Here is a 21,700-nt window from a genome sequence, read left to right as displayed (position 1 = left end):
ACGACGAAGGCGAACGACGACGCGGAGGAGGCCCACCGGGTGCGATTCGAGTGCGGGCGGGCCCGACGTCGGTCGCCGAGCACTGAGAGCATCGGTGAAAAAGGAGAGAAAAAATCCATGTGTTTTTCTTCTAAAATACATGCATGTTGTATAGTATTTCTGGATAAAATATTCGATTTTAGAGTTTAAGGAGAAAAATCAAACTACTACGATAGTCGGGAGAATAAACTTTTTTCTTTTTTTTATTTTACACGAAAGTGGTCATCATCGCAATATGCCGATCTCATCCAGATATTGCACTAGAAAAAGTCTACTCCACCCCCCTACTATGGGGGTAGTCTACATAACCCTCTCAACTATGAAACGGTCTGATTTATCCCCTGAATTTTTCAAAACCGTCTATTTTACCCCCCAGGTGGTTTTCAGCGACGGTTTTGCTACAGTAACGACAGGTTTGCTACAGCGCATGGTTTTGTCTTTTTCTTATTTCCGCTAAATCTTTGAAAAATCATAGTAAATTATAGAAAAATCATAAAATGGAAAATCTAATTTTGTTGGACTCCACATGAGTAGATCTACACAGTGAACATATAATATGGTACACTTTAGCACAAAACTTTTACTGTAGATTTATATTAATTAGAAAATCTAATTTTATCTGTAATTAATTAGAATTTATCTATAACTAAGTTATACATGGTCCAATGAGTACGAATTTTTTACTATAGTTTAAGCATATAATAATTAACCTACCATAAAAATTTCACCACAATTGGACCATAGAAGCTGCAGCTATGAATTATTCTAATTAATTATAGACAAAATTGGATTTTCCAATTAATCTAAAGCTATAGCAAAAACTTTGTACTAAAGCGTACTATATTATATGTTCACTGTGTAGATCTACTCATGTGGAGTCCAACAAAATTAGATTTTCTATTTTATGATTTTTCTGTGATTTACTATGATTTTTCAAAGATTCAACGGAAATAAGAAAAAAGACAAAACATGCCATCGCAGCAAACAGACATTACTGTAGCAAAACATCTGTTGCTGTAGCAAAACCGCCGCTGAAAACCGCCTGGGGAGTAAAATAGACGGTTTTAGAAAGTTCAGGGGGTAAATCAGACCATTTTATAATTAAGAGGGTTATGTAGACCATCCTCCGTAGTTGGGGCGGGGGGGGGGGGGGGGGGGGGGTGGGTGGGTTGGAGTAGACTTTTTCGTATTGCACTAGGCCTGCTAACCAGCCCAGTTGGCGTCCTTCAAACTGTCCCATGTAAATAATACAGGCCCAAATTGTTCTGTTGTCCTCTCTTGGTCTCCCAAGTGCCTCTTCGATCCTCGTCTCTCGTCGAACTCGAGCACGCAGCCGGCAGGCGGCAGGAGAGAGCGCCGGAGCCAGAGAAGCCAGCGGCCAGGGTATTCCGGGGAGGCGAGGGAGCGCTGTGAGGGCAACAGTCTACCAGATACGTACGAGAAGTGAGGTGACTCCCATAAATCCTACTATTTCCCAAATATTCCTTTGTTTCGACACCTTTAATTTTTTTCCCTCCTTCTGGAAAGGAAATTGCATCTTCAGTTTGACCTTGCACCCCCTACCGCCCCGCCGACAATGGCGGCGAAGGTGCGGTTCGGCCTCCTGGTGGCGATGTTCAATGCCATGTCGGGCGACAAGAGTTCAGCGAAGAAGCGCAGCCGCCTGCGCGCGTTCCTCGACCGCGCCTACGTGCCCAGCGGCGGTAGGGATGACTATTTCAGCGCGCTCCGCCTCGTGCTCCCGGGGCTCGACCGCGAGCGCATCACCTACGGGCTCAAGGAGGCGGCCCTCGCCGCCGTGCTTGTCGACGCCCTTGGCATCGCCAAGGACTCTACCGACGCCGTCCGGCTCACCAACTGGCGCCGCGGCGGGGGTGGCCGCAACGCCGGCAACTTCGGGCTCGTGGCCGCTGAGGTATTGTATGCTTGTAGCTCTGCAATAGCACTTACAGAGTCCCCAACCTCAGATTCTCTGTAATTAAGCCTTGCTATCTCGCCCTTGTCAGACAACGATATGAACTTTGTTCAGTTGCTAATGTGTGAGCATTAGTTCAGCTCAGTTTTAGGTTGGTTTCAACGTAGTATGTGTATGAATTCGGCAAACAGCATAAGCTCTAGCCACTGAGTATTAGTTCAGTTGCTAATTTGAGTTGTGTCCTTGGCATTTTGTCTCAACATGTCCATATGTTCATGCTCAGCGAGTTAGCGTTTGTCACTGGGTCAAGCAATCTTCGTGTTTGGTGCACACCATGTGCCAATAATCTCCCCCTGCTTAGAAATGCAGAATCTGTCTTGATCTTTATTTGGTTTCACATGATTGGATGTGTTTAATATGTAATTCAAAAGTTTGGTTCAGTTCAAAATGATTATATGTAGATTGCTTGATTAATGTGCCATCTTAGTTGTTGTGGTTCGTCAGCAACTACTTGCCCAAGTTATGTATTGGTTGCCACCCAGGTCCTGCAACGGAGGCAAGGTCTAACTTCTGGTGGATTGACGATAAAGGAGGTTAACGATGCACTTGATCGTCTAGCTGCAACCAAGAACAGGTAGCTAAGGCAGCTATTTGAATTTGTGCATGACAGAACTGTCAGGAGTTCTTTTTCATTCTTGATAGGTCTGAGAAGGCCTCGATACTTTCTAATCTGATCAAGAAAACCAATGCCGTTGAAATGAAGTGGCTTCTGATGATTATTCTTAAAGGTGCGATACCTGTGCCCATTTCTTATTTGGTGAGCTTTTATGCTTTTGCTGCAACTGCAGTATTTTTATTTGCTTTTGTTTTTTTTTGGCACGCTTTGATGTAGATTTGAAATTGGGGATAAGTGAGAAGAGCATATTCGAAGAATTTCATCCTGATGCCCAAGACTTGTTCAATGTCACCTGTGACTTGAAATTCGTCTATGAGAAGCTCAATGACCGAAGCCAGAGGCATAAACGCCAGGTGATAGCTCTGAACTCTTTTTATCGAACTTTTGCTTCCCACAACTTGACTCTTCATGTGCAACATTGTAACCCCGAAAAATTTTATGTTGTCAAAAGCTTTTCTCACTCACTGTCTTTCGTGTGCTTGTTTTCTTGGTTGGGCTGAGCATTTGCATTTATATAGACACGTACCACTCATAGAAAACACAGTGGTTTCATAACATTTTCTGATGACCCCTGTTACAGGGCGTCTCTACATTTTTTAGGACCCTACTATGGGCCCTATAGGTTTAGCATTTTTTCTTCGTAACATGATAAAGTATATACAGGTCTAATATATGGAATCATGCCCCCACCCCCACCCCCCTCTGTCATGGGCCCTAGGCCCAGAGCCGACCCTGCCATGTTATTACACTCTATTGCAGTTGTGGTACTCATAGATTTGATTTATTTATTTATGAGTAAATTGCACCCTGGGTACTTAAACTATTGGGGCATTACCATCTAGGTACTCGAACTGAAAAAGCTATCACCTGGGTACTTAAACTATGGGGGCATTACCGTCTGGGTACTCGAACTAAAAAACCTCCCACTTGGGTACTTAAACTATTGGGCCATATCATCTGGGTACCGTCGCCGGTGACCAGGAGCGCGGGAAAATGAATTTTGATTCTTTTTCTTTTTCTGAAAATGGATGAATAGTGCTAAAATTTGTTATTTTTGTAAAAAAATAATTAGAGCTCCAAACATTCTAAAAATTTTTGTGTAGCCTCTATATGATGTACTCTACCTAGGAAAAATATGAAACTTGGAAAATGAATAGTTTTTGTATGTTTAAAAATTACCTCTTTTAATTAATAAATGAACTTCCATAAATTTTATAATTAAAATAAATAAATGTCAAAAAGAGGCGGCCTAACTGTGCTTACCTGTGCTTGCCTGCTCGCTCGCGCACAGTTAGGCTGCCTCTTTTTGACATTTATTTATTTTAATTATAAAATTTATGGAAGTTCATTTATTAATTAAAAGAGGTAATTTTTAAACATACAAAAACTATTCATTTTTCAAGTTTCATATTTTTCCTAGGTAGAGTACATCATATAGAGGCTACACAAAAATTTTTAGAATGTTTGGAGCTCTAATTATTTTTTTATAAAAATAACAAATTTCAGCACTATTCATCCATTTTCAGAAAAAGAAAAAGAATCAAAATTCATTTTCCCGCGCTCCTGGTCACCGGCGACGGTACCCAGATGATATGGCCCAATAGTTTAAGTACCCAAGTGGGAGGTTTTTTAGTTCGAGTACCCAGATGGTAATGCCCCCATAGTTTAAGTACCCAGGTGATAGCTTTTTCAGTTCGAGTACCTAGATGGTAATGCCCCAATAGTTTAAGTACCCAGGGTGCAATTTACTCTTTATTTATCTTGGGGATTCCATGTATATACCTTTATGCTGTCTGACCAGGATATAGAAATTGTGAAGGCTGTCAGGCCTCAGCTAGCTATGAGAGTCCGTGATGCTTCAGCTGCTTGGAAGAAGGTGCCTGCCCCCACCCACCAGTTTCCTTCTGAAGATATAGTCATTGCTATGTGAAAGGCTGCTTTACACTTGTTCTATATTTCTTGAATTGGCTTGGTTATCATACCCCTCCCTTTTCCCAGCTTCATGGAAAACAGGTGGTTGCTGAGTGCAAATTCGATGGTGACCGTATTCAAATCCACAAAAACGGGGAAGCGATCCATTTCTTCTCTAGGTAACTGAATTGATTGCTACTACATATTTACTTCTTGCATACTGTTCTTGAACTACTGGTTTCTTTTTTGTTTGTCGATCCTTTTTATTTGCAATATTGTTCACAGTTCAGATAGCTTCTGCTTGCTTCACTAACTTTATATGTGTATATCAGGAGCTTTCTTGATCACTCTGAATACACACATGGGATGTCAAAGATTATTAAAGAAAATATCCTGGTTGGCAGGTAAACTTTCTTTTTTTCTGCCAAAAAATCACAAAGAGTGTTTGTACTTCTAGTGCCAATTTACTTGCATATCACAATATCCTAGCATTTTTCTTTTCCTGTGAACAACTATAGCTTATGCATTATAAGACTTAAGATTTGCTTCAGACTTTTCATGGAAGAATATCTATCACACCACTATCTTGTTTGTCAAAGCCAAAACTTGAACTAAAGGAATGTATATTATATTTACTTCAATATTAAGGATTCGGTATGATCTCCCCTATGGCTGTAGTTAGCTAGTTCTAAATGAGCTCGAGGTATTTAACTTGTTATGAGCTTGTAAGTGTAATCATGTATTGTTTCCCACATTGCAGTCTGGCCTCTTAGACAATATAAGCTTCCTTTTGGATATTCGTTGGTCCTTTTTGTAGTTCTTTTACCGTGCAAACTTCCTTGGAACTCACTCTAGTTCTGATGCTAATTGGTGTTAATAACGCAGATGTATATTGGATGGAGAAATGCTTGTCTGGGACACTGTACTTGACCGTTTTGCTGAATTTGGTTCAAACCAGGAAATAAGTTTTTGGATATTCCATTGAAAATCAGAAAGTTTTACTTCTCCGGGATGTTTTATAGTGGATTAATATTATTCTTTTTTGCAGCTAAGGCTGCAAGGGAGTGATTGGAGACTGATCGGCAGGTTGTTTTCACAAAACCTGTTTTTTTTTTTCTGTGTTTCGGAGTGATCCTTCTACAAAATTTCCTATCTAACTTAATTTACTCTGTGCTTGCAGTTGTGCCGTATCCTTCATTTCTTTACTAGTTCTTGCATTCTACTTTTTGTCTTGATATTCTTAGCTATTTCCTTTTTTTAAGGAAGACTCTTAACTGCATTTGTTTGAATTTCCATTTTCTGTTTGTTTCAGTATCTGGATGTTCTGGAACTGTTTCCTAGCATATGTAGGCCTAGTTTAATGTTTCCTCCGAAATTTTCATTTGTTTTTTTTTATTTTCTTGTTTGTCATGTTTTTCTTGACACTAGCGATGCATAGATGTTGCTTTTGACATCCTTTATGCTGGAGACACCAGTGTTATCCACCAAAGTTTGACAGAGCGGCATCAAATTCTGCAGAAGGTTGTGAAACCTTTAAAGGGTCGTCTTGAGATTTTGATCCCAACAGGTGGTTTAAATGTTCGTTGCCCTTCAGGTAGCTGATGACAATTTTACGATTGTATTTTTATTTTCTCATGGATGCATTTGAGTTCACCCACTTCCAAAATAGATGACATTGTACAATGGATTCCAGTAGCTTGATCTAGTATGCTGATAGGACTTCTTTTGCTGCATTTTTAATTTTGTTCAGAAGAGTCACATGTTATGTTCTATTATATATCTGTTGTATACCCATTACTATGCAATACTAAACTTATTTGCTACCTGCAGATGAACCATGCTGGTCAATTATTGCACATAGTGTTGAAGATGTTGAAAGATTCTTCAAAGAGACTATCGAGAACAGGTTTCTTTGAACCTTCTTAGATAATTGGCTTAGCAACCTTTTACGTTAAAAAACCATTTAGTTTCATTCTTATGATTCTTCGATTCATTAATTGTGGTTAGAGATGAGGGCATTATACTGAAGGACCTTGATTCCAAATGGGAACCTGGTGACCGAAATGGAAAGTGGCTTAAACTAAAGCCTGATTATATACACGCGGGTGCTGATCTGGATGTTATTATTATAGGTAAGCATCTTTCTCCAGTGAAGAACAAATGATATTACTTTTTGAAACTATTGATTGAGGGTATGTTGACCCCTTTGTTGTTAGGGGGATACTATGGATCTGGACGTCGAGGAGGAGAGGTGCACTAGACATTCTCATTTTTGAAATATATATATACACATTTAGCTTACTATTTTAGTTTCAACATTAGGGTTAGCTGGGTGTGAATATTATAATGTCTTGCTAGTGCATAGTCTTGAACTCGCTCTTAGTTTTATTCTTTTCAAGCTCTTAAAAAGTAAAAACTGCTGATCATTGTTCTTAACTGATTTATAGGTTGCACAGTTTTTAGTTGGCCTTGCAGTCCCTTCAGATGATAATAGTTATCCCAAAAGGTAAGCAGAGTTTCTCCACCCACTGTATATTTCGTAGAGGCAATGGTAGATGAAGATCATAGTAAAAAGCAAAATGTGGTCATCCTAAAACTCAACCATGGGAAGAAGATGCTTCCTGGCTTTGCATTAAATATCCTGGGTTCCAGCCCTGTTGGCCGTCCTCTCAAGTCTCAGCTTGAGGCTTACCAACTGAGCTATTGCTTGGTTCTTAGATGTGGTTGCCTAATAATTAAATAATGTTGCAGTAGGATGGTTCTGTACTTTGATGAAGATTGCTGATAGGTGCGCATGGATACCTTTTGTGTCTTTCAGTATTATATATTCTAATACTACTTATATGCATTTCATACCTGTGCTTGGCAAAACATAGAAAACACATGTCTGTTTTATTTATTGATGTGATGTTTCTTGTTATCATACATGTCTAATGAGTTTTTATATGGTAAGCATTTTGTTTTTTCATTCCATGATGTTTCCTTTTTCCCACAATGGTTGAGCTCAAATTTCATTACCGAGGCAATGAGACAACCATATACTCTGTGACGTTTCTTACTTGTTTTCTGTCCTTGTGTACTCTTTTCAAGGTTTCTTTCATTTTGCCGTGTCTGTACTGGGCTCTCTGATGAAGAGCGTGATGCTCTTGTCACCAAACTGAAGCCTTATTTCAGGTATTCAGCTTTGATTCTTATGTTTCATAATGGTTCAGTATTTTGTGTAACTATGTTTCGTTGAAGCTTAACAACATATTTATTGCACTTAAAGGCACTGAAGTACCTTCGCAATCTGTCATATTGTGCTATTTTTGGAACAGGAAAAATGAGTACCCCAAAAAACCACCAAAATTTTATGAAGTTACAAATAACTCAAAGGAGAGGGCATATGTTTGGATCGAGAGCCCTGATAATTAAAAAGGGGCGTACCCAGTGCAGAGAGCTCCCGCTCTGTGCGGGGTCTGAGGAAGGGTGTTAGTGGCAAGCCTTACCCTCGCCTGTGCAATGCGAGGAGACCGCGACTCGAACCCGGGACCTTCCGGTCACAGGCGGTAAGACTCTACCGCTTGCACCAGGCCCGCCCTTCGAGAGCCCTGATAAGTAAGTTTTTTTAATTCTTTGATCGAGTCAACCATTTTCTTAGATACAGGAAGCACATGATATGCTAAATCACTAATTACATTTTCAGGTCAGTCATAATATCTGTAACAAGTGACATTCGTACAATCAAGTCCGAGGTATCTGATTTAAAGAATCAAACACTTCTATGTCCTGCAGTTCAGTCTTTAAAAGCATTATACTTGGGACCAATTTCTCTTGTGCAATCAGCTGGTGTATTTTCTCTTCTAACTAACTTTTAACAACTTCTTTCAACCTTTTGCAGGTATTTGCTGCTCCGTACTGTTTGAGGTTCCCCCGTATTCAGAGAGTGAGATATGACAAGCCATGGCATGAGTGCCTTGATGTGCAGGGTAATTTGTTTTGCTTATACTTAATATTTTGTGTTTGTAACCTTAGTTCTTTTAGTAGCTTACAATAAGCTACATCCCTCCTGATGCCTTAATCTAGATTATGTCTCAAGGATGAATTCTCTATAACATGCTGATCATTGCAGCATTTGTGGACATTGTGCATTCAAGTAATGGTACAACACAAAGGGTGGCAGATGATAACAGTCTGAAGAATGATGACACAAAACGCTCAAGAACAAACAAAAAAGTGGAGAAGAAGAAGTGTGTCTCAGTCATCCCTTCACATCTCATGAAGACTGATGTATCAGGTCTTAAGGGAGAAACCCTGATATTTGCCAACATGATTTTCTGTATCCTTTCCTGTGTTATTCTTTGCTAGCTACACTTATTTTTACAAGACAAAGGCCAGAAAATTGTGTAAAGTAGGAGAATATTCCTTATCTTATTTAGATTTTGTCAACATTCCATCATCTTATAATCTCGAATATTTTCATAAACTGGTTGTGGAAAATGGGGGATCTTTCTCCATGAATCTGAATGACTCTGTTACGCACTGCATAGCTGCGGAGAAGAAAGGTATTTACCTTTGTTCTAGGAATTCCTTTTCCTTTGATAATGGGATATTGAATACATAGTTTGAAGTATATTTGTATGTTAACTTTCAGGTATCAAATATCAGGCAGCTTTACGGCAGGGAAGGATCATTCATTATGAGTGGATATTAGACTGTTGTAAGGAAAAACATCTTCTTCATTTGCAACCTAGGTTTGACCCTTTGACTTAAACCCACATTTACCTCATAACTTATTTTGCAAAATATTCTAATGCAATTTTCATTGTACAGGTATATACTATTTCTTGCTGATTTTGCCAGGCACAAATTTCCTGAAGAGATTGATTCATATGCTGACTATTACTACTGGGACATTGAAATTGCTGACCTCAAGCAGGTACAGTATTTGGTCCTGTATGCAGTATATCCTTTTATCACTACAAAATAAAATAACACTTTATTGCACAGGACAATATAACAGTAATTCAAAATTGAAGATGTACCACTGTGGGCCTGAATTAGTGTAACTAAGTAACCATGCATTCAGCCAGTTAGTAGAAGCTGCATATATGATACAACATTGAACCCTAATTATTACTTGTGGTTTATATAAGCGATTATATTTTACGAAAGGTCTTGGTGGGTGCCAAAGGTTTGACACAACTGACCATTGTAGGGACTTATAGCTTGTGTGTGATATGGTTGGCCGATTTATTTTTGGAATGTGGCACGTATGTAATTAAGTTTGAACTGATAGGGTTCGTGTGTTATTTGGGATTATTATTATTATTATTATTATTATTTTGCGAATAACCTCTCATAGAACTATCGAAATGCGGCATATATTCTAGATAGAGAGGATAAAAATCATGTGCGGGGCATCCCTCACTACGGGTGCGATTTGCTGCCCATAAGGGTCTCCAATCCTCTTTAGTTTCATTGTTAGTACTACTTTTCCAAAATATGGTCACATTTTGGAAAACTAGTGCTAGTAATTGAACTAAAGAGGTCACGGAGACCCTTAGGGGCACCCATTTGCACCCCACCTCAAGCATACATAAATCATATAGGAGTAAAGGATTTCACCTCTTCTAACTTCTCTTCCTAAATATGGTCAATGTTGGGTTTGCGTGGTAGCACTCGACGATGGGCTGTTATATGATACTTTTCCACAGCCTTCTGTTGTTTGCAACTTTTCTCTGGCATCCTATGTTTGTTATTATTTTGTCACAATGCATTTTTGTACTTAGAAGCATGTGTTTGGTAGAATGGCGATGCAAGAGATGTTGCTGACTGTACTTGAAATTTTGACCTCTTTTTCGGGCATTCTACAAGGACAGATTCACAATGAACCATTTTGATATTTCCTTGTGATTTTTCATGCGCCAGATTTTCAGTAACATCGACAAAGTTGCCGGTGATTCAAACATGGTTAATCAGTACAAAAAGAAGCATTGCATAGACGAGAGATTCTGTTTCTTCCAGGGTTGCTGTGTCTACTTGCATAATGCACCCTTAGTGTAAGCTTCATTTACTGTCAAGTAGTGTCATCTTTCACATGATACATCTCCTCATTTGTTTTTTCACCTTTTTTTCCTGGAGGAATGCGGACTACAATGTAATATCTGATCTTGCGCTGAAGAGGGTGAAGCAGGATCTAACAATGCATGGTGGTCAGTCAGCAGCATTGCTCCAGCTTACTCATTTGGTTGTAGTTTCAGTTTTACAGGCCTATAACTTCGATAACCTGTACAAGAGGTACTGATTTATTGCTTTAGATTTGCTTTGTGTCTTTTGCAAGAGAAGGGCAAACGGAAACATTTATGGTAATCCATTGGTTGTTTATGCAGCTTCCCTCCTGCTGAAAGACGTTATCTACATGACAAACGATTACATGTTGTCAGTAATAAGTGGTTGGAAGATTCAGTGGAGAAACAAATGAAGCTCTCTGAAACTGTTTACAGCCTTAAACCAGATACACTAGAACTAGAAATTGAAAGGAGGTAACTGGTGATTGCCCGCATAATGACACTTCTAATATTGAAATATTTGCATTTGGTTGTTGTTAACCTTCTGTCTGTTTCTAATTTGTTTCATTGAGGAAAATGTTCAGCCTCCGGATCATAAACTTGAGGAACACAAGGAGGTTGAAAGATCTCATGCCAAAAATGTACCAAGGAAAAGGAGCAGGCCAACCAGTAGTTCAAGAACTGCAAGGGCTGCTCCTAGACCAGTCCGGCGAATAAGGCCTAGAAGAGGAAACCAGAAAGCAAAAATAGGTGATGATGTTGAATCTGAAGAAAGTGGCCCCAGTGAATGTCAGGATGATCAAAATTTGAACACAGATGATACCTCTAAGGTTGAAGAAGGTATTACCGACAAAAAGAAAGGACTCCCTCCACCTGCTTCTAAACCATCCCGGAGAACAAGGGCTACAAGAGGAAATCAGCATACAAAGATAGATGACAGCGGATCCGAAGAAAGTGGGCCTTGTGAAACAGGGCAAGATGATCAGAAGTTGGACTACAGATTACATCTCTAAGATGGAAGTAGATAACAGCGATAAAGACTGTGGACCACCGCCAGGTGCTCAGCTTTTCACATTGGGGGAGCAAGAGGTCAAAGGTGTCGAATTGAACACATGTGGAGGAGAAACCAGACAGTCCTTTCCAAAGAACAACTGCTGCTGAAGCGATGTGTAGTGCTCCTGGTGAGAAGATAGAACAAATGGTTGATCCGTTGCACGCCATGCTTCTGGATATGCTACCACTCCTGGGCAAGAAAGGGACTAGAAGATGCAAGTAGGGGCACCCTTGACGAAAGTTGAGAAGGATCCACCTGCGATAGGAAGTTCCACATCCAATTCTGAGATTCTGGTGCCAGATGCTGGAACATCCGGGGTTCCAGCCTCAGACCCGAATGCAGCTCCTCCTCCAAAGAAGAAAAAAATGAGTTACGAAGATGTCGCTAGTGAACTTCTGAAAGATTGGTGAGAGAGCTTGGTCAGTGGGGATATCCTGCAGTCTATGTTTTACACTTTTACTCCCGTAGTCGCTACTGACCAAGCTCAGTGGGGATATCCTGCAGTATCATGTAAATACAAGTATACAACGCCATGTAAGTAACCATGTTTGTAGTGTCACCTTGACTGTTTGTCGTGTTCTCGGAAGTTCACTTGCTTTGCCTGGTGACATGTTGAGTATGACTGTTAAGCCTAGCAACAATGATGTTGAGTTGGACCAATATGCATGCGGAATGCAAGGATTTTACACGCATTTTGCGGAGGGGGGGGGGGGGGGGGGGGGGGGGGGGGGGGGGGGGGGGATATTGCATTGAAGTGGAAGTGGAAGCCTGTGGTCTGCTCTGCAGTTGGTTTTGTATCTTGCAGCCAATGTTGTCCCTTTTGCTGTATATATACGAGAATGTGACCAGAGTCGAAGACGAGAAACAGGAAGCTCTCGGTTTGGCGGCCCCGGCGTCGCTGCACGGCTGATGCATGTGCCGCGCTGGGTGCGTGCACCGCGGTTCCTCCCGTACGTGCGATGCGGGGTCGCGGTACCGGTACGTGTGCGGTTGGCGTGGTGTCGTGTGGTCGTGCCGGGACGGAGTCGGTTCACCATCAAACCGGCGTGTGGTCTGCCCCGGATGATATGATGGTGCTGGTTAGCAAGAAGCAGACCAGGTGGACGGGCGGAGGGAACGAATGATCTTTGGTCAAAAAATGAGGTCTGCCACTGAATCACTGTTCTTTGAAGCTTGTCGGACCACTTCACTGCCGATCAGGTGGCGCTCGCTTGCCTGTGCAAGTCGTTGGATTGGACAATTGGACCACCACAGAGTCTGCAGAGATAGGAGTACCGTTCACGTATACTCCACGCTGGATGTTATGTAGGGTCCGCGACACTGGTGACTGGTGCCGCAACCGTACATACTTGAGCTATTCTTTTGGTCGCTCCATGTGTACAGTACCACCCTCGGTGTCGGACGGTCTCCTACAACCGTGACTCAAAATATAAGACTATTTGTTCTTTGGGTAGCGCTACATGTAAATAGTTTAATACCTATTTTTTGATCTTCTTCAACAACAAGACCTAAAAGACAACCTTTTATATAAATAAGTCTTCAAAAGAGATGATACTCAGATTTAGGTTATAAGAGTAATATTTTTCTGGGACTAATATTCTTCTTCCTTTCTTGCGGGCGCACGCTGCCGTACAAGCTACCAGTACATGAACGCCGCGCCGCGTGCCCGTGCCGGCGCGCTGCGGCCAGCCGAGCCAACTTGCGGCATCTCGCGTTGGGCAAAGAAATTCGGCCGCCGGGCACCCCAATGGAACAATGGCTTGGGTGGGGCAGCACTTGTTCTCTTTCTATCTGGCTGTTGACTTGAGGCCGAACTCGACCCGAGGTCCGTCCAAACGCAAAACCCCACGGCGATGTGTTCCATCCAACAAGCTCGTTGCACCTGACCCGTCTTACCACGTGGGACATGGCCTCCAGTCCCCGCTTCGTAAGAGTAGAGGACAAGGACAAACGACGAGCTTGAATCACCGATATTTCAGCACTGTAAAGTATGATGCCACTGTATGTTTACGTTTCTTTTGAAAATAACAGGAGGGGCAAACATCTACTGAATGAATAGATATATGTATTATTAGAAAAAAAATGCGCTCCAACAAAGAAAAATGAAGGTAGATTTACACAAAGTAATCTAGCCGGTGGTTTATAATGGGAAATGACTTCTCTTTCACACGAGATGTTTACATGAGAAATGAGAAGTGATTAAGTGAATAGGTACATTGTATTCCATATATTCAGTGTTCTCTACGCGATCGTGGTGGCAAAGATGGACGAATTCAATGCATTCCTAAACGGAATTTCTTCTATGCGACTTGTCGCGCTCGGAGCCGAGCATGCAACGCCCACGCCTCACCGGGCAGCTAGGGTTCTGTCGAGGAGCTCGGTGGCTACAGGTTAGGAGATTTTAAAAGGATCCAAGATGCCCAAGATGGAGTGAATTGGGCTAATTCTAAAATTCTTTGCAATAATTCAACCCTACGATTAGCCCACTTCACCCCTTGTGCCTAGGAAGTGTTTCTATTGTTCTACCGCACAAAAGTTTAGCAACCTATGTTTCAATCCTACTTTAGCATGACAATTCTATGAATGTAAAGACAAGAATTGAATTGCTCAAAGTAAATGCTTAAAGTAAAAGGAGAAGGAGGAACGCGGCGATGTTTTATCAAGGTATCGGAGAGTCGCCACTCCCCACTAGTCCTCGTTGGAGCACCCGCGTAAGGGTGTAGCTCTCCCTTGATCCGCGCAAGGATCAAGTGCTCTCTATGGGTTGATTCTTTGACAGTCCGTCGCGGTGAATCATCCACAACCGCTCACAACTTGAGTTGGGTCATCCACAAGCTCCACCGGATGATCACCAAGCTCCCAATCACCACCAAGCCGTCTAGGTGATGGCAATCACCAAGAGTAACAAGCACAAATTCTCACTTGACCACGACAAACCTAATGAGAATGGTGGATGCACACTTTGCTACTCTTGTTTTCACTAATGAGGTCTCTCTCTTGGATTCTCAAATCTCAATCACCTCACTAGAACCTTGCTCTTCTTGGCACTCTCAAGAGTGTTTTTTAGTTGTTGGAATGAGCAAAAGTCATCTCTTAAGTGAATAGAGAAAGTATTTATAACCCCTTATTCAAAACGAACCGTTATGTGCCTCTGCGGAGTGACCGGATGCTTCGGTCAAGGTGACCAGACGTTCCAGTCAGTTCACCCGCCTCTGTGCAGTTTAAGTTGTGACCGGACACTGGCCGGCGTTCGGTCATAAAAACTACCCTCTGGAACCTTACTGATGTTGACCGGACTCTGGCACCCAGCGTCCGGTCATTTGCTGCTCAGCGTCCGGTCAGTAGCCAGAACCTGACCAGCGTCCGGTCAGCACTGACCAGACACTTCCGATCAGGATTTTTCCTCTCTGGACCCTTACTGGAGTTGACCGGACGCTGGCACCCAGCGTCTAGTCACTCACCTCTCAGCGTCCGATCGCGTCCAAACGACTTCACCTTGATCAAATGAACTGATCGGACTCTACGCTAGCGTCCGGTCACACCGGAACCAGGGTCCGGTCAATATTTGACCCTCCATTCACTTCCAACTTACAATCATATATGAATGAAGTTTGCTCCAATTGATCTAAGGGCTTTCTAGGAGCTACCTAGTACTAGATTTGATAAGTGTGTACCGCACCTAACCCACTAGACTTACCTAGGTCAAGCTACCCTGTCCATACCTCCTTAATAGTACGGCCAAAGAAAAAACAAAGTACTAAACTACTCTGAGTGTCTCTTCAACACCAAACGACACTTAGAACTAGTCCATCCTTTACCTTGTCGTCCATCATTTGAAAACCGAAACGATTTCCATCGTAGGGGCATGACAACCATGATTGTCCCAATCAATTACCATTACCATAACCTAACTTAATTGTATCTATAAAACACACGTTAGTCACAGTAATCTCGTATTGTCATTAATCACCGAAACCCAATTAGGGGCCTAGATGCTTTCAGATTTGTTCTCAACGGGCTTAGAAGGAGTGATGAGGACATGACACCCATGCATATGACCATGTTTGGCGCATGGTATGGAGGGTTAGGAGGCCAGCAAGGGTGTTAAAGTTAAGAAGGAGGCCCAAGGCTAATTTGGTTCGAGTCTCCGAGGTGGAGACCCAAAGCAACTAAAGTTCGAGCCCTGTCTCGGAGTCTAGGAGCAGCACGTACTAAAAACGATGCCCAGGTCGCATACCGTGTCCGTTTTGGGCATTCTTTATATGGATGGAAAGATAATTTCATGGAGCTTCCAATGGCACTAGTCCCACCTTAAAATTCGATCAGAGTCAACAGGAATCGTAGAAATAAGTGGATGTCCAAAATCTATCAGGGTGATGCTCTACCGTCGGCGACAACTTAATTTAGAGGTGAGCTCGTTCTTAAGTGATCCTTTTCATACTTTTGAGAATGGATTGCTACCTAATGATGTTATATTAATTAGGAACATTGGAGAGTGTCATGAGGGACTTAGAGGAAGAGGTGGAGGCGATGATAACCATCAAGGACATCCAACAGAAACCGGAGGTCCGGTACAACATGATTTCGAGTCTGCCTCGGCCTCCAGGATCAGTTTGCCTTAAACTGGTCACCCACGACTGCATCCGAACTACGTTTTCAACGATCCACATATGGTTGGAAAGCTAATTTGATGAGGAAGCTAATCCAAGTGGTCTCACGTCAAAATCCCTTCAGAATCAATGGGAATCGTCGGAACAAGTCAGCTTCTAGAATCTATCAGGGTACTACGACACCGTCTTTTGGTCCGTTGGACCGTGTATCGTGTTTGGGCCCATTAGGGGGCACGACCAGGGTAGGCGACGACCCTAAGACCTTTATAATCATATGCCGTCGCCGTTATTAGGTTTTGAGTTTTGCTTAGATTAATCTGTTAAGAATAGTTTCGCCGTTCATCGGTTTGTGAGACCCCAACTTCATGAGATTAATCATTCATCTGTAATTTGGTTGCTTTCTTTCTTATTCTTGCTTGTGTTCTTCGTTGCGTAGGCAGAGATTAGCCTTCTTGGCGAGGTCAATCAGATTTGTCTCTCGGTTGATAACCAGAGGAGTTGTGGTGCTAAGATTATAGGGTTCGATCTTTCAATCTAAAGCCAGATCGGCGTGTCATTCTCCACCACAACAATAGTTACCTCTACCTGACGGAAGATCAGGAACCCCGTTCCTATTAAGTGGTATCAGAGCTTCAGGTATTACCGTTAGGTTTATCATTATCCTAGTTTTGTTTTGTCTTTGTCCTATAAATCTAAAAAATTGCCCCACAAAAATATTTGTGTTAATCTTTGTGTTCTCCCTATCCTATCACCATTGTGCCACTGTAATTTTTTTATTTTAGTTTGCTTTATTGAACGGTTGTCCCTTATGTGTCTTCGTTCGTTTACTCAAGTTTTGGTCTAGCGTCAAGTCTTGCCTGTGATCTAGCGTCAAAATATTTTCCCTTATCCCAAACATCCGAGGATAGCTTTCTGTTAAGCACGTGAACATCTCACGTAGAGAGTATTAGATGAGTTGGAGAAAGATAAGTAATATTTGTATGGCCAAAGTTGTCTTCCATCTAAAATAAAATATCAATCTTATTTTCCTTCGGCCGGTTGGAAAGTATAAATCTGTTTGATTCTATTTGTTTCCAATTAGCGATAGGACTCTTACGTACTCATTGGATTGTTTGTAGATCAATTGCTAACTTGCCTTTTGAAAGCAACGAGAGAAAATGAATTTGCTTACCATCTGATAGTTGTTGAGAGTTTTTTTCTTTCCTTCCTTTGTCACAGAAACTTCCTTGATCTTAGCTGCTGTGTTCCACTCGTTTCCAATATAGTAGTTTCCTTGCTAAAACCGCTGCATGTGTTTCTATCCTGATTTTTTGTGCGGCACTTATCTGAAAAAAGGCAAAGAGGTGCAAAAAAAACCACACCAAAAAAAGAGATAAAAAGAATAGAAAAAGCCAAAGGCAATGTGGTGGGAAAAAAAGCCGCACCAAAAAAAAGTGTAAACAAAGAGAAACAAAAACAAATTCAGAAGTGCTGGCATCCTTTTGAGTCCTTGTGCTGAATTGCATTGTATTGCTTGCTTGAACTAGATCCAGGACGAGTTTAGGCCAGCGACATAGACTAGCTTGGGACTACTTTTCAATCTTGCAATTTCTGACTTAAATTATTGCTATTCCTTGCTATCATATTTTAAGCCTTCCAAGCTCCACATATATACTTCAGATCAGTACAGAAAAAGGACCTTTGCAATCTCGGTATCACCACCTCACTGATATCACGAACCAGCCGTTGGTTGTACCGTCTACTGCTTGCGTTGGTAAGAACTTTGTAAGAGCTTGGTAAGATGCTTCCACTTGCTATGAAAAGTGACACCACTGCAACCACGTAGTCATTTGATAGGGATAATACTTTTGTGTTGTCTCTTGCTATCTTCTAACAATGACAGGTTGTTCGTATCCACCGACTTATGATGGTATAGATGCTGATGAGTACATAGAGTGGGAAATTGCCATAGATAACATATTTGCTACTCGCTTTATGTGTCCAAGGAGGAAGGTAAAAAATGCAGCTAGGGTTTTACGATATTCTGCTTTATCTTGGTGGGAGTCTTTAGGTCCTTCTAATAAACCTCAAACCTGGAATGATATGAAACTTCTTATGCGAGAAACCTTTGTTAATCCACCTCCGGTTTTGATTTCATATGATGAGGTGCACCATTTAGAGAAAGAGTCTGTTGTTATTTCTTTTTCTATGACTAACCTTCTGCAGGATAATGTACATAAGCGAGAGGATGACATGGAGGAAAATGAAAATCTCACAACCTCATATGTGAATTCAGAACCATCACTTCACAATGCACCTATTACTCCTACTAAGAACACAGGTAATGCACATGGTGCTACACTCACAAAAGGTGAAAATTGTCTTAATGTACTACTCCCTCTGTTCCTTAATATAAGCCATATAGATTTTTAAAGAAAATTTCAAAATATAGGTACATATCAGCTCCCACGCCGATTAGTTTGGAAACCTTCCCACCGTACATAGCACATGCCCCAACCAATCCCTTAGATTTAGGAAGCAATCTGATTGGAGAGAGAAGATGGCCTGATTTTCCTTTTTTCCTCGGTCTCACATCCTTCCCCAAGCCGTGCGTTAATATTGGTGCTAAAAACTATATGGCTTATATTAAGGAACGGAGGGAGTAAATTTTTTCATAAACCATGCTATCATAGAGCAATTGTTAGTGGAATCCTCTCTTGATTTCTCTTTGTCCCATGATAATTTGCTTGATGTTCCTTGTGATAAAGATGAATTGGTTGATGATACTTCAGTTTTATATGTTTTGGAACCAGTCACTTATGCTAAAAATAAATATGTTATTCATATTGCTACTAAAACTGGTGAGCTCAAACTGTTGTCTTCTTTACATACTTTGAGTTATATTGAATTTGATATTTTATGTAACCTAGATTGTTTAGAGGAGAGCCTTTTTTAAATATGTTGATTTGCCTTGGGTTTCTAAACACACATATCATGTTATTGGCAAATATAATAATAAGGGACAATATTTGATACATCGAGTATACATTCATAGTAATATAAATTTTCCTTTTGTTGTACAAGATTATGAACGTTTAGAGGGCAGCCATAATAATACAAATATTTTCTCATGTTTCTCAAAGAAACAAGTTCACTTTCAAGAAGGAGAGCATTGTTGGTTGCTACCTATGTCTGCTAGACCATCTATTCCTGCATTGTCTTTGGTTAGTTCTAATCTTTTGCAGGATAGTGTTGACATACATCGTGTGCATTCGAATCATGGAGTCTGCATGCTTACTAAAAATTTTATGCGAGATGACATGCTAGAAACTTGGAAACATGGTCACGTTCCTTCTCACAATTATTTTAGTTCCCTTTGTCTTCGCAACCCCGTTCTCCTTTATGTTGTGTAGGATCAGTTTCACGCACAATCAACGCCGAGGACTGACTTTTCATCAAAAGGGAAGGATGATGAGGACATGACACCCATACATATGACCATGTTTGGCGCATGCTATGGAGGGTTAGGAGGCCAGCAAGGGTGTCCAAGTCAAGAAGGAAGCCCGAGGCTAATTTGGTTCGAGTCTCCGAGGTGGAGACCCAAAGCAACTAAAGTTCGAGCCCGTCTCGGAGTTTAGGAGCAGCACGTACTAAAAACGATGCCCAGGTCGCATACCGTGTCCGTTTTGGGCATTCTTTATATGGATGGAAAGATAATTTCATGGAGCTTCCAATGGCACTAGTCCCACCTTAAAATTCGATCAGAGTCATCAGGAATTGTAGAAACAAGTGGATGTCCAAAATCTATCAGGGTGATGCTCCACCGTCGGCGACAACTTAATTTAGAGGTGAGCTCGTTCTTAAGTGATCCTTTTCATACTTTTGAGAATGGATTGCTACCTAATGATGTTATATTAATTAGGAACATTGGAGAGTGTCATGAGGGACTTAGAGGAAGAGGTGGAGGCGATGATAACCATCAAGGACATCCAACAGAAACCGGAGGTCCGGTACAACATGATTTTGAGTCTGCCTCAGCCTCCAGGATCAGTTTGCCTTAAACTGGTCACCCACGACGCATTCGAACTATGTTTTCGACGATCCACATATAGTTGGAAAGCTAATTTGATGAGGAAGCTAATCCAAGTGGTCTCACGTCAAAATCCCTTCAGAATCAATGGGAATCGTCGGAACAAGTCAGCTTCTAGAATCTGTCAGGATGCTGCGACACCGTCTTTTGGTCCGTTGGACCGTGTATCGTGTTTGGGCCCATTAGGGGGCACAACCAGGGTAGGCGACGACCCTAAGACCTTTATAATCATATGCCATTGCCGTTATTAGGTTTTGGGTTTTGCTTAGATTAATCTGTTAAGAACAGTTTCGCCGTTCATCGGTTTGTGAGACTCCAACTTCATGAGATTAATCATTCATCTGCAATTTGATTGCTTTCTTTCTTGTTCTCGCTTGTGTTCTTCATTGCGCATGCAGGGATTAGCCTTCTTGGCGAGGTCAATCGGATTCGTGTCTCGATTGATAACTATAGGAGTTATGGTGCTAAGATTGCAAGGTTTGATCTTTAATCTGAAGCCGGATCGGTGTGTCATTCTTCACCACAACGATAGTTACCTCTACCTGATGGAAGATCGGGACCTCCGTTCCCATTAAGGAGTTTTGGGGGCGTTGGGCGCGACACGACGGTGGTGGTGGGAGAGACGTCGGAGGGGCGGGGTGGTGGAAGATGGCGGTTGGGTGGGGTTGGCGCCGCAGCGGAGTCATCGACGAGCTACTGTGATTAGAGGAGGGCGGGTTGCGGGTGGTGTGGCGAGGCCAGGCGCGCCGATGGTGGAGGTGAGGGTGGGGCCGGGCGGAGCGATAAGGGCGGGAGGTGGGCGACGCAGCCGGCTGCGAAGCAAGGCAGCCACTGGCCGGGTGGCGGCAGGCGAGGAGATGGGGGTGAGGGAGGAAGGGGTCGCAGGGAGGAAGACGTACATGAGTCAGGGTAACACGCTCCTCTACTACACGATATCACGCTCCATTCCTAAAACAAGCAGTGTCCATCATTATCAAAGCGTTACTAGGGCAACAACAAAATATTAGGCCAGTTTTAATGGGTTTTTTTTTTAAAAATTGTTTACATTTAATAAGTTGTCACACGTGCATGTTTGATGACATGGCAATATTTTTAAAAAGATAGAAGAAATACAATTTATTCGGTTACCAATGAGTTGTATAGAATCCCTTAAATATAATGCATCACGAGCGATTGTTCTCCATGTTTCATTGCAGTTTTACATTATAATAAATAATGCTACGAAACTCTCCCAGGAGTTAAAGATGCGCAAAAAAGAGTAACATTTTTTCTGATTGTAATAATAATAACCACTGGTTTCTTCACTGTTTTCTTTACCGGTAGGCCCTCCTGCCGAGGTTACTGACAAGGTTCAACCGGATATTTACCGGTAGGCC

General features: G+C 41.8%; 1 pseudogene; it reads left to right on the top strand.

Annotated features, from left to right (window-relative positions):
• The first annotated feature begins 1,303 nt into the window (after positions 1-1,303).
• LOC136497348 (putative DNA ligase 4) lies at positions 1,304-12,340 on the top strand (annotated as a pseudogene).
• The last annotated feature ends 9,360 nt before the right edge of the window (positions 12,341-21,700 follow it).

Source organism: Miscanthus floridulus, chromosome 12, assembly GCF_019320115.1.
Source record: "Miscanthus floridulus cultivar M001 chromosome 12, ASM1932011v1, whole genome shotgun sequence".
Taxonomy (NCBI): domain Eukaryota; kingdom Viridiplantae; phylum Streptophyta; class Magnoliopsida; order Poales; family Poaceae; genus Miscanthus; species Miscanthus floridulus.
The sequence above is the reverse complement of the archived record's forward strand: the minus strand, read 5'-3'. Positions and strand labels throughout refer to the sequence as shown.